Genomic DNA, 13,911 nt, shown 5'->3' on the forward strand with positions numbered 1-13,911 from the left:
AGAGCTCATGCCAGGCCAAGCCACACAGTGAGTAAGACTGTTTGGGATGCTGCTGTCAGTCCTTAGATTTTTAATAATATATATTTTATTAGGGCATCTTAGGCAATTATTTCCACTTACATATTTAGCGCACTGCTGTTCTTTCCAAGTGTTTGTTATGTTTTAATAGTAATTTAGATTTGTGTATTGGAACTTCTGAAGAGTTCTGTTTTACTTTTGCATCCACAAGTTTGCCACATTCAATGACTCTCGTTCAAGAAAACAAAACAAAACAAAAACCCCACCCTTATTAGATTGAATCTTGTCTATTGTCTTTATTCTAAGTCTGCCAACATCAAGAGAATGTCTATTATTAGTTTAAATGAGTTGGGATGGCCTGCATCACTGCAGATATTCAGCAGCTTCTGTGGATTTGTGTGTCAGGCTTCATTCACAAACAGAAAAATATCTCATAGTAGTTTGTTGGGTGCTGATGAGGGCAGGTATACAAAATATGGTAGAACTAAGGAGCTTTCAAACATAACTTATGTCATCATTGCAGCTAAGCTATCCAGCCAGGTGCCACTGCAGGTATACAGATGCAGTTTTGATCTTGTTAACTTGGAGTAGCAGTAAAGGTGACATACAGTGGCTGAAGGAGCTATCAGTGAATCCTTCTATGGTACCAGGGGCCAGTTGGTGCAGCTGTGACTACTGCTGGCAGCTATGTTAAAGTAGCTTCATTTTATCATCTAAAACTTAACAGTAATAACTGGGAACAAGACATTACTTTACTGAAAGGATATAAAAGCAAGAAATAAATCCTGGAAATATTTGATGACATTTCCTACAAATGTGGGAAGTAACTTAAATAAGGGATCTGGAGCAACACTGTGTGTCCTCTCCTACCCAATACACTGACGAGTCACTTGTATTTACTATGCATTAGTTTGTTTCTAGAATAATTAATACTGAATGTCGGAATGAAATTCATGAACTAAATTGAGCAGAAGTAATTTTATGATAACTCGTGGAATTTCTCAACTTCTTATTTGTTTTATCATTCTATTACAGAACAAAGATAGAATGTGGAAAGGGGAAGGCGAAGGAATTTAAATGCTTCAAGTTCCTCACAGTGTTTCCAGATACATCAAGAGATGTAGACTTCAACTTGTTTTGATTCAACAAAAAATGTGAGTTACATAACCAATTAATATACTTGTTTGAGAATCATCAGTTGAGACTCATGAATGCCTATTCTTAAGATTAGGATCTGACTTTAAGTGGTTTTCATGATATTAAGACTGAAGAATTGTGTTATCTGTCTCAGATAATGGACTGAACAGGAATGATTACAAAGTAGTGTGGGAGACATTGTCTGAGTTGTTTATACCCTTCTGTAGGTAGGTGGAGAGAAAGGCTATAGCTGTGCGATTCCTTATCTCTTAGAGGGTTTCAAGTAATGACACGTGAACTTGACTTTCTCTGTTTTATGCAATGGAAATTTAAGAAGTCACCATACTTTTAATGATTATAAACACGGAAAGTAGTTTCCAACACTTGATTTTCCTTCCTTGAAGCAGCTCTGCCTCCTCCATTTCCTTCTTTATCATGTACAAGGATTTTGTACAAGTCCCTAATACAAAAGAATTTCTTCATATTAGAGAGTTAAAAGACTGAATTCTGTGTAATCATATAAGGCAAAAATTAAAGCCTTTACCCATAATATTTTGTTATTGTCAAGTTTTTAGTCATTGTGGAGCGTATAAATGAAAGAAATCTTAATCAAAATAGGAACTTGATCTATAGGGTATTTTTACATGATTAATTTTCAAGGACTTGAAAGATGATATCATGGACCAGGTTACATTAGGATTAATCTTTTCCTTTGGGTGCTGATCCCTTCACAAGAACTGACAAATGTATAAAATTTGCCATTAGTGATAGCTTTTTCCTTTGTGGTTTCTTAGTGACCAAGACATTTCTTCTCAAGATACATGTGGAATGTACTTCATACTGTGTGTTTCATCCAGCGCTTTAAACATGCCTATTATCTGATAAAACATGAACAGCAATCTCACTAGCCCATCTGTTTAAAGTATTTTTGAAGTGCTATAGCACAAGCCAAAATATTTATGAAATTTTGTATTTATTTGGATAGTGACAACATTTTTATCTTCAACTTATTCTCTTTTTGGATTTCTTTCCATAAAGATGAAACACCTCAGAAAGGAAAGCATACTGAAGCCTAATTCTACAGAAAAAGGCAAAACTTTACGTTGATTAACCAATCATGTGTTTTTGGTTTTGTTTATTTGTTTGTTTGTTTTGGTTGGGGTTGGTTGTTTTTTTTGTTTTGGGTTTTGTTGTTGTTGTTTTTTATATTTTTTTTCTGAAAAAAGAAAAAAACAAACCACATATATGCCCTGAAAAGTTTGGAAGCAATTTTCATACCTTTGGAAACAGAAAGCCAAGCCTGCCTAGCTGAGTCATAACAGCTGAGAGTAAGCCCACAAAAAACTAATGCAGCTCCAGCAGCATGCAGCATATAGCAATATGTAACTTACATAAGAGAGTTTGGAGTTGGGCTTCCTAGTAGTGGTCATTCTCTTCAAAGTACTTTATAAGCTATGCCAGATAAGTTTATTGAAAATCAAAAGAGCCTGCAGCATAATGAGTGCTTTACTGAGACAAATATTCATAACGTTAAAACAAGTTATTCTAGATCTCACACCATGCATCCATAACAAGTATCATGCAACCAAGTCTGTCTTTGAATAAATCCAGAAGAATATGATTACAGGCACAATAATCATTAAGTTATTTAGTTCTCATTAATTTTGCTTCATCTATTACCATATTCTTCCTCACATACCTTCAGATTCTTCTTAGCAAAATATATTTTTAATTTCTAAACATTCTTTCTTCAGCTTGCATCATGCACCATAGTTTATGCAAACATGAATGTAGAAATAGATGTAACCTGTTTTTACATTTATCAGATTATATCTGCCCCATTAGCCTCCATAATGGCTGAGCAGTGGTTCCTTGTGTACCTGCTGTGCTGACCTCATCTATCAAGGGAAAAGATTCTCCTTTTCCAAGCAATACCAAGAATTACTCATTAGCCCAAGTTATGCCTTTGAGCTGATATAATGCTATTATTCAAAAAAAGTGAAGTTATTTGTGTTTAGATATTTTTTTAATTTAAAACATCCCAGTTCTGTACCAGATCTAACAAAGTGGGAACACAGAATTCCTAGGGTCCAACAGGTGTTCACCAGGAGGAGTGTGCAAATATCATCAAATTGGTGGGTTAAAAAAATTTATTATTATTAAATTAGTGGCTAATTCCTTTAAGTTGCATTCATGTTTTGTACCTAATAGATACATCAAAGGCAAATTAGAAAGTTGGTTCTGAAATATAAAAATATTTTCAGTACCTTTACATTCAGCATGCTAAAATAACAGTTGTTTAACTTAAAATCAGGTATCTTAAAATCAATACAAAGCGAGCCAGATGTGTTCTGAGAATTGCAGAAATGTCCATATGAAGATGTGGAATTGCCATGTGCATGTTCTTCTAATTTGGTTAAAGTCCATTCAAGTGCACACTGAGTGTGAAACTATTATAGAGCAATGTTGTCACTTTCTGTCATTAATGTGCATGTTTTTCCTATGTAGTTTGTTAGTTCTTAGAATAATTGAATGAGTGTTTCCTGCTATTTAAACAGATTGAATAATATTTACATATATTTCAGCTGCTCATAAGCTGAATTGAAAGTCTGATTGTGAAGAGAATGTTCTAAGCTCTGTGATTCTGTCCTAGGAAATATGAGGTAAAGCATACTCAGTGGACAAATAAGTTTTGCTGTGCAGTGAATATTTAGCTGTTTTTGCAATGATACTACATTATTTTTATCTGTTTATGTATTATCATTTAGTTGTATGATGGGTTTTAATTGTCTATTTTAATCCTCTGTGCATTAGTCCTAAAGACTAAGTGATTGGTATATTGAATATTTTGTTAATGTAATATATGAAATTTGTTTAATTTGGATAAGGTCTAGGATTTTTTTTGTCCTTTTTTTTTTTCTTTAAGGTTACATTCAAATCTTCTGTCTTACATAATGCCTACTAAACATATAACACCACTCTTTGGAGGTAACCATGGCACCCATGTATTAAAAAAGTGTCAAATGATTATTCTTTTTCTTCTTCATCCCACTTTGACTCCTTATACATTGGATTATAAACAGAATACAGACTCTTCTATATCCTTTAGATGTATCCTGCTACTGTCTTGGAGACCTGTGGCACCTGCAGGCAGGAATATATGGGAGTAAATTTCAGAAGAGCTGCTTTTGCAAAGGAGCTGGAATAAGCAACGCTCTTGGCATTTGCTCAAATAACCTAAGGTTCTTTTCAGTTGGGGCACCTTTCTCCAGAAAGGGAAATGACTGCTGTAAAGCAAATCACATCAAGCACCCTTACACCACTGTAACAATGACAAGCAGTGGCCTTTAAGTGTCAGACCCATTCCAGGCTGAATCCCACTCCTACTGTGCTTCTTTAGGCAACATTCAAAGCCAGATTTATGCCTGATTAATGCCAACATAACTGACTAAAGTTTCTCATAGTTCAAACTCTGTCAGCTGTGTGGATGTCATGCCTCATCTTACATATAAGTAGTGGTAATTTAAAAGGTAAGAGCTGTGCCTTCTCTCCAATAGTAACTGCTTAGCCAGCAGAAACTATTCCATACGGAAATAAGAAATCTGGGGGACTTTTAATAATTTTTTTAAAAGTGATACAACATTTTGTAATTTAGAATTCTTTTTTTTTTTTTTTTTTTCACTTAGAGGAAAAAATAGTACTTAAAATAAACATTTTCAGCCAATACAGGAAGAGAGCAAATCTTGAGATCATGTGATTTCCATAGAGAGGACAACTGAGGGGTTATTTTAGAATTTCCTTCAGGTTCCTTGTTACTACCATGCCTGGTTCTTCTTCTCCTCTGACATATCTGGCACCTCTGACTTTTTCTGGCATCAGCTGACTCTGTTAGTGTACATAAGAACTGTCTCATGCCACCTCTATAAATTATGAATCATGAGACAAGGTCTCCTCGAGTCAGAGAGGAATGTCTATACTAAGGACGTCCTAGAAAGTGAATTTTAGGGAATACTCAGTTTAACTCCTCTCATTGAAGGAGCTGAAATACAACATGCTGGTTCATGGCTTAACTCCAACATTTGGATAATTAGTGATGACTTTTATTAGGCTTTTTTAAATAGTTTATGGTTGCTCATGCACTACAATAGCTATTTTGTGTCTTGTTTGCTTTTTGTTATTTGAAGGGCATTGTTCAATATAGTATCTATATGACTTGTTTCAGAAACATTGTGGTCAGCAGGTACAGGGAGGTGATCACCCCCCAGTACACAGCACTGGTGAGGCCACACGTCAAGTATTGTGTTTAGTTCTGGGCCATAGTTGTTTGGGATGGGTGATGCCATGTAAAATACTTTCTCATTTCTACTATTACTTCATGTATTTCTATGATATTTTGCTATATGAGAGCATTAGAAGCAGTCACAGGGAGCAAACCTTCAATATTATTTTGCCCTGGCAGTTCAGATTCTCCTTTTGTCTTTTCTGGCAAATCTTTAACTGAAATATTTTTGGACTTTATCCTGTGAAAACAACTGCCAGCACAAATGGCTGGAAATGGTTTCTTAAGGTGTCTGTTCTCTTTCTTTAGGAGTTTTCATGCTCATTTTTATTCAAAATAATAAAATAGAAAGTCTAATTAGCCAAGATAAAAATTCCCTTCTCACAGGTTTACCAGAGCTCAACCCAAGTCAAACTTTAGTTGCAAACGTGAAAGCCAGTTGTGTTCATTGATCCATTCTGAAGTTGGAAGCAGATACACAGAAAGTGAAGGGATTTGTACCCTGTATTTGCAAAAGCTAGTATAGTTGAATTTAAAAAAACAGAGTTTAGGAATTTACTCTGTAATTAGTTTATATTTAATGTTTTTTTTTCCAATCGGGTCTTTATTTCATAATACATATTTTAAAATTATTTACAGAATCTGAATTTGTTGAGCTCATAGTCCAGTTCTTAATTGAACCTGGAAATACTTGTTTCAATGGTGAGAAACTATGCAGAAATACATCTCTGAAATTAGTTTTTTTTTTTAATAATGAGGGGTATAAGGATGTTAATTCAGGACACAATTAATTGAACTGTGTATTTTTAGTCACAACGTGGAAAAAAAAGCCAAAACATTTAAAAAATGTTAAGTCAGTCTTAGGGTATGCACAACCCTTTATGTTGGCCTCCTGTATGAGAATTCCCTTTGAATAATTTAGTCAGAAACAATACAAAGGTCATTCAGCTGTATTGCCCTGCAATTATGCTGGTGTTCTTCATGCTCTGCAAAATCTTTTCTGTATTTCTAAAGTGGGATTTTAAATGCAACTTGGTATTTTTGTTCCCTTTAATAATGCACACTTCTTGAACGTTCTTTCCATGAAAAAGAAAACGTGCTTCTGTTGTTCAGTTGCTAAGGTGGTTTATCTTGTCTCATAAACTTTTGTTAAAGAGAAACAAAGCACCTTTCTGTGAAATATAATGACACATAAATAGCTAAATTAGGATACAAATTTCTGGAAAACAGCAACTCACCTGGCCAAGAAGAAGAAGACAAAGACAATACTGTCCCTCGAAACAAAGCAGAGATAAGAGTGGATTCATGACCAAAAAAATGAAAACCTCCAAAAATGAAATAAATAATTAAAAAAAAAAGGTCAAACAATAGAGGAAACTATGAGTAAAACTTAAACACCAGGCTGAATTTCAATTACCAGAATTTTGAATTACATTAGAAGAATAATATTTAAAATCTACTGGGAAATGAATAATGCTGTCTTAATATTTTGTGTCCAGCATAACACAATAAAAAGCTTTTAAAATGAGGAATTAAAGGGGAAAAAAGTATATTTAGTCTATTAATTATTTCATTGTTCTGTATGCTTTGGAAATATAGAGATCATTCGATCTCACCCATATGTCACAAACTTTTAAATGTCACCTCATTGCCATTAACTTTATATTACAACTAGGTTTAAACTAAAATCCTCCAGTGGCCAAAGAAAGAAACTTAGATGCCACTAATTTAAGGGCAAATTGATTAAAAGATGACTGATAAAATAAGGATTCATCAAAGTAAAATGAAAAAAACCCACCCATAACACTTTTGAGAGACAAGGTATTTTTTAACGTACTTACGATGCAGATGTGATACGAACCAAACTCCCATCTGGTAACTAACTACTTTGAAGTCAGAGAGAAAGCAATAGATGAAGAGACATCTTGTTTTTCCTGTGCAGCACCCATGGTCAGTCACCAACAGACTGTCCAGGAACTGATCTTCTGAATTAAGTTCTGAATTTAATTAAAATGAGTTAAACATTCATTGTCTTCAGACTAGTGATCTGATTAATACCCATGGCTTTTAGAGAGGACAGCAATGAATAAAAATGGTGGCCAGCCTGCCATCAGTCTTTTTCTTCATTAGACCAGTGCAAGTTAACTTGACAGGATATGATGCTCAACAGAGCAAAAACATGTATGAGATGACACTATTGCATCAGTTCTAAAGAATGCCAACAGCATTCTGAGACCAACTAAGCTTTTGGATGACAACTTTTTTGGTGTAGATTTTCCTGTTCTCTCACCTCTGCTCTTTCTTGACTTTGGGCACAGCCTCTAACTTATTAGGATTTTCTCTCCCCTTTTCCTTGCTTGAAAATCTCTTTACATATATATATCTGCCTTCAAACTGTTGTTTCTTGGGGTTTTGTGTGTTGGTTTGTTGTTTTGTTTTTTTTTTAATTGAGAGTTGCCATTTATTAGCATAATATGCTACCATATTAGGAATAGTGCTTCACACCAGTTGGCAGACAGTAGTTACTTTCAAAACAGAGTGATCTTCAATAGTATGTCAAGTTAGTTTGGTCACTTTGGTGAAGTATTGCATTTGGTAGATGTTGATAAAATCTGAGGAACAAATTTACTTAAGATTAGAATTACCAGCCTAACATAGGAAAGCCTAGTATGAGACATGTTTAGCTTCCACATTTGGTATCTTAAACAAAGAGTCACTGCAGATGGTGTTAGCCTTTCTTGGAGAATTTAAAATATAATTTTACTTATGTAACAGTTAACTGACCCTTGGAGATCAGAATTAGGTAATCTTCCCATTCTGCTTAATCTATATTAAGGTATGTAAAGCTCCATGACATTTTCACACAGAAATTTAAATATGAGAGGTACGGTCATCTTACTGACCACAAAGGCGAAATGTTTTCAGTGTTGTGTGGAAATTGTGCTTCTTTCTTCCATTCACAATTGAGTTGGAAAAGAGAAAAAATTCTAAAATAAAGGATGATTTGAGAAGGAAAACACAGCTTCAGCTGCTGCCAGCAATAAGAACTCTTTTCAGTGTTTTAGGAATTTCAGAATATTAGCTGCTGAGGGAGGCTGCAACAGAACATGGCATTGCAGATAGAGCAATCATCCATCATTTAACATCTGAATCATTTCTTGCTGACTAAAGAGAAACACATATCAGGGAACTCAAGTAATGCTTTCCTGTTATTATATAAGACTCATGAATTTCAGATATTATACAAATGTACCAATAATTTAAAAGGAAATTTTGTGAAAACAGCATTTAAACAGTGTTTAAAATAGCATTTTAAATTATTTTCAAAGTAGTCATGATTTTTTTCCAATATGTTTGCAGTGTCCACACTCACAACTACACTTTCAGACAATATCAGGATTTTTGTCCTATAACTAGCCTACAAATAGCTTGAACCTTGTCTGCACTTCATTATATATTGTATTTCTGTTAAGGAATGAAAACTATAAAATCTGCTACTAAAGATAAACATATTTCATAATTGAAAAGTCTGAAGAAACTAATGTTAAAACCTTTTTGTTTCATCTGCACTCAGTTTATTCAGTGCCTATATATTCAGAGTTTTAGACCGAAAGACACATGGTGTAAGTGCAAATTTTTTCAGATATTTGCATAAGATGTAGTTGGTGATAATACAGAAGGGGTTAACTTTATCTATGATATCTTTATTTGTTTGCTCACAACACCTTTGAAAGTGAGAAAAGGCTTTGCCACCTTGTCACTGATGAGTTCCCTGCACCTGACCCTGTTGTAGGCAGGAAACAGCACTAGATGACCTACTGCAGTCACATCCAAGCTGCATTTTCCTCTGAGTTTTTGGTACCTAGTTAGGAGAGAAGAAAAGAGATTCTGGGATAAAATATGATGTAGTTTTATAGTCTTAAGTGTTCTAAGAGGATTTTTTTTTTTGTATGTTTCAGAAGTTTTCAAGATCATCAGGAGAAACAATTTTTGCATGTGGAAACTAATTTATGTAGCTGTGTGGGAGATATTCTTGAACTTGTGCTTTGTTTCTATTGTGCAAAAGAGCAGAAGTAGTAATTATTGAGCCATTGGAATAAAACCATTTCTAAAATTTGAGTGGCTTTTTATGAGGATTTATAGTGAGACTATTTAATGTATTCCTAAGAAATATTTATTTTCTAGCAGGGTGAGAAACATAGAAATTGGAGGACATGCATCCTGATTTGGGCTTATTCCCTGCTTTCAAATATGACAAGTGCTATAATGAAAGACAGTAGCAGAAGGATTTAAATGTAGTTTTGCTGATGGAGAAGCATTGTTTGATGGACTTTGGATTTTTTTTTTTTTTAATAACCATGTATAATTATTTCACAGTATGCCATAGAAATTATTGAGATTTGTTACCATCACTGGATCTGAATGTAATAAAGTGCATCTCTGTGGTGCTATCTAAGGTTATGGTCTGAATTTGGAAAGGTTAGCAAAACTGCCAGCTTTGCACCCAACTGCATCAGGACGTTCAGGTTCACAGAAGTGGATGTGAAGGTTTCAGTAGTTCTGTTGAAAGGAAGCAGGATCTTAACATGAAGACACTGTGATACAGACTTTCTGTGTGGCTCTGGATAAGCAATTTGATTTCCACCACTGCTTTTTTCCATCTGAAATTGGGAATGTTGCTTTTATATTTCAAACAGTAGCTTAGGAAAAATATGTATTAATCATATTTGAGGTATTGAGATGTAATCTTGATAGATAACTATGAAGTAGTACCTGGACAGATTCTTAGTGAAAGTTGAACTTTGTTTGTAAATTACTTAACTCATTAATTCCTTTAGGAATTTTCTACTGTAAAGGAGTACAATAAAATTCCTCACCTTAAGCCTAAAAGTATTCATAATTTGGGAACAGAAAATAAAATGTGGAAAACCTTTGGTATTAAATCTACCTGTTAATTTCCTGATATGTCTAAAAGCAGGTTAATTTCAGGAAACACTGATACTGCTGGCTTAAATTTCAAAAATCAGTGAAAATCGTCTGTCATCGTCTTTACTGTCAACTCAAGGTGGTCAAGTAATGCTTATACTGTAAATTAAGGAAGCAATACTTATCTTGTTACCCGCATTATTAATTCATGTGACATTTATGCTATTGCTTATATCATTAATACCATATTACTTGTATTACAAGCAATATAGCTTCTAGGTCTATCAGTAGCTCAAGCTGGGTAAAGATATTTAAAGAAGTCCCTGAATCAGTGGTGCCAATAATCTTGTTGTCCTGTATTTTTAAATATGGATTTATGAACTGCTCCATTTTTTGGTGGCTTTTATGAACTATTCTCCAAGTATTCCACTATTTGTTCCTCTGGCAAAGGCTTGCAGAAACTGAAATGTTGCTTAGCAATTTGCTGAAGCCATGGTTTTTCTATTGCTCTCCTGCTGTGCTTGAAATTCACTCATTTATGTGTAAGTATGACAATGTGAAACCAGCAGAAATAACCACCCTTTGTTTTATCATGTCTCTGGGACAAATTTGTCAGCCTTTCATCAAGTGAGACTTGCGTTGTCCTCAACAGGATTTCTGTGTGATGAAGGACTGCTGCATTAAGTGATTTGAGTTTTTAAATCTTACACTCTGTATCTCAGAATGCACTACTCTTAACACCTTATTTATTTTTTATTGAAAGTAGAAGCTTGCTTTGCCTCCCTCTTCTTGATTCTTGTCAATGTCAGACAAATTTACATGGATGATTGCTCCCTTAGCATGCTTATCTATCATCAAAACTGTGAAATATCACCATCAGCACAAAATAGATCACCCAAATTCTGCTGTTTATTTAAAGGACACATTAACCTTCAAGATCTGATTTGTTCTTTATTTACACATCCATGGACTTCCATGTATTTGTAATACTTTTATATAAACTGTTGCCACAAAGCAGGTGACTTCACAATCTTTCCAATGCCTCATTTTAATGAGTATCTGAGTCTAGCTGTTTCTGTGTCAAGCCTGCTGAATTTCTGTTGCTGTAGGGAGAAGTGCAACCAGAACATAAGTCTTTGTGCTAAATTATGATATGTTTGAAACATTTATGTGAATGAGATCTCTTGAGATATTAGGAATAATGTGTGTGACATTTGGAGATTATTTTCTTATTTCCTTAATTTCTTGGGGATGGTAGGTGTCTGTTCCTCTTCATGCACAATAAATATCATTTAAACTGCATCTGATAAGTGTCTGGTCTGATAAGGATTCTGTTCAGTGTAGTGTTGTGAGACAGTCTACAGTAGGTTGCCGCTCCGTTCAAGTAATTAGAGGTCACCTGAGCACCTTTATCTGTGCCTAACTGCTCATCATGATCATTGCAGTTCTCATAGGAATTCTCCTGATTGCCCCCTCCTTGATGACACAGTTTGATGTCACTCTATAATCTCTCCAAGTCAGCTGTCATCTTCCATTTATCGTTCCTCTTTATGTATTTTCAAATAGGTCTATGTATACGACTGATGCACATCCCCATAGGATAAGAATACACTCCAGAACCTCTCTCAAACCGGTCAGTCTGATCCTTGTACTTGTTTACACTGGGCACTTGATATTGTCATTTGAGTTTAAAAATTCCAGGTTGAATAAGTTCCTTCATGTAGTTAAGGATAGTCTCTACTTACTTCTCCTCAAAGGCTAACTAGTAAGCAAAGTGAAATACAACTAAATAAATAGAGTTCTCTTGAGAATTTTGTTTAAAATATACTAAATTCATAGAAGTCTCATCAGCAAGACTTTGAAATAAATTTTAAGTATCTGACTCCTATTTGGAAAATTTTCCTTCTTTATCTAACTATCATGATTTTTAAATCACATGTTCCTCCCCACTTCTTGGAGATAGTCAGCACACCAGAGAGTTGAAAAATATGATGCAGCTTCAAATATAATAACATAATCATTACAAACTGACTCACTCAGCACCTATTTTGGTGCACCTCTTCACAAGTAATTTTGAAAAGCTACAGCAGTGCATTGACTAATAACTAGAGAAGCTGGTCAAGAAACAACAGTTTATTTGGTGGAAGTATTGGGGTTTCTGGGGTGGTGGGTTTTTTCCATGATAAAGTGAAAAAGAACATTATGAATGTTTCCATGTTTAGATTTTCCACTTAGGTCTCCTCTATATATAAACCTTAAAGAGTGAACCCTGGACCAGTTAGATTGATATTGCTTCATGGCACTTCTTGGTTTGGTTGAAAAATCATTTTTCAGTTTAAAAAACTTTAGTTAAAACCACTTTGTCCAGCTCTTAAAGGTAATAATTTCACCATCTATTTTAATAGCCTTTTTACAATACAAGAAGAAAAGGAAATAGCCTCTAAAAGAAGAGGCTAAACTAATCATAATAGTAGACTAGATTTAACATGGAGACCATAATTGTCCCCAAAACTACACGTTTGAGCTTCTTACAAAACACACAAAGTTAGACCCTTATGAATGGCATTAACACAAGCCATTGCACAAAGCAAATGTTTAGTGTTAAGTCTTTTTCCCAAGAAACTCATGCTCTTGTCTGACTTGAATCAAAGCCACAAACCCTCACATGGAATTAGGCACTCAAAGAAAGGAAGTCTTTCCTCCAAAAAATATCTTTAAGGATGAAGTTTTACAATGGCTACCATATTATCATGTGCTATGGGGCTAAACTCTTTCCTTTTCTTAATTCTAAAATAGTGTCCAAATTTCTATGCTATGTAGTAATTCAGCCAGACACCTGCAAGATTTCCCAGTGAAGCTGTCAGCTGTCTATGAATTGGCTCCACCCACAACCCAAATGTTTGTGTAGATCACCAGACCATAAAACATTCTGGCTAAATTGTCATGCCTTCATCTCTCAGCAGGTACAGCTGTAGCACTACTCGAGAGAAAAGATATAACCACCAGTAGCTTCATGTGTTTTGAGTGGTATCGAAGAGACAGATCAGATTTCTAAGCATTTTCTGTATTCTTATTCAGTTAGAGTTTAACCTGTCTGCTGTTTTAGGAAGGCAAAGGTTCATCATATGCCATGATAGAGAGAATATAGCTTCTAACACCTTTATAATAGAAGATAAAATTTGAAATTGCAGACCTGATTTTGAAAATTATTCAAAAACTGTTACCTTTTCTGGAGTAAGAGAGTGCTTTTATTTGAGCTCTTCAAGTGAAAATCTTTGGTTTCCATTTTAGCAAGGACACACAATTTTCTGAAGGTAGCTGGCTGAATCTATTTCCAGCCCTCTTTACTCTGGGGATAAAGAGCCTGCAGAGTTTTTATTAATCTTAGAACACAGAATATCAGTGAAGGGCTGCCAGGATGAGTGACAGACGAGAGATCAACTTTTAAATGCATAGTCAAACCAAATATATTTTTTTCCAGAAGAAGAATGAGGAACAGAACCTCAGACATCTTGTTTGGATTGAATCTCTATCATTCATTTAACATATAT

This window comes from Indicator indicator, chromosome 7, assembly GCF_027791375.1.
Source record: "Indicator indicator isolate 239-I01 chromosome 7, UM_Iind_1.1, whole genome shotgun sequence".
Taxonomy (NCBI): Eukaryota; Metazoa; Chordata; class Aves; order Piciformes; family Indicatoridae; genus Indicator; species Indicator indicator.